The following is a 603-nucleotide window of genomic DNA, read 5'->3' on the forward strand; positions in this document are numbered from 1 at the left end:
CAGAAAGGATTTACTTTGTTCTTATCCATTGCATCATGATGTTTCAGATTTAGGTACTTCCTAATGAGCGCAGTGAAGATTTGAAGAAGGTGCAAGATGCACTACAGAGGGAGGATTTGTTGAAAGAGATAGTTGTACACGATAATAGGGGCAGATGTATTGTATAAAAGGTAGATGGTCATAACTACAACATGTCTATTGTATCTTAGTATTACTTGAGATCCAACATAGCGGTAAAAAAGGCTTTCCACTTTAAACTCTGATATCAAGTGGCAAGTGGAGTACCCAAGTGCTAGTGTGACATGTTTTTTCTTCTTTTGGAAGTTCTACGTATGATGCTATATGTGTTCTCATCAACCATACCTTGACGCAGCTGAATTGCATCCTCTTGATTATCTGGGGAGAAAACAAGGTTCAGATATCCTTCAGAATCATCTGATCAGAGTATCCCATAGAACTCTTTGCCCTTTCAGCCTTGCTCTTCTAAGATGATACGCATAGTAGTCTATATCTGAGTTCCCAGTTATGTACATCGTTCAGGATCAAATGTCTTCTCGTGCTTGGAAACTATAAAATCTTCAGGCAACTATTTGTTGACAGATA

Source organism: Lolium rigidum, chromosome 1 (assembly GCF_022539505.1).
Source record: "Lolium rigidum isolate FL_2022 chromosome 1, APGP_CSIRO_Lrig_0.1, whole genome shotgun sequence".
In the NCBI taxonomy this organism is placed as follows: domain Eukaryota; kingdom Viridiplantae; phylum Streptophyta; class Magnoliopsida; order Poales; family Poaceae; genus Lolium; species Lolium rigidum.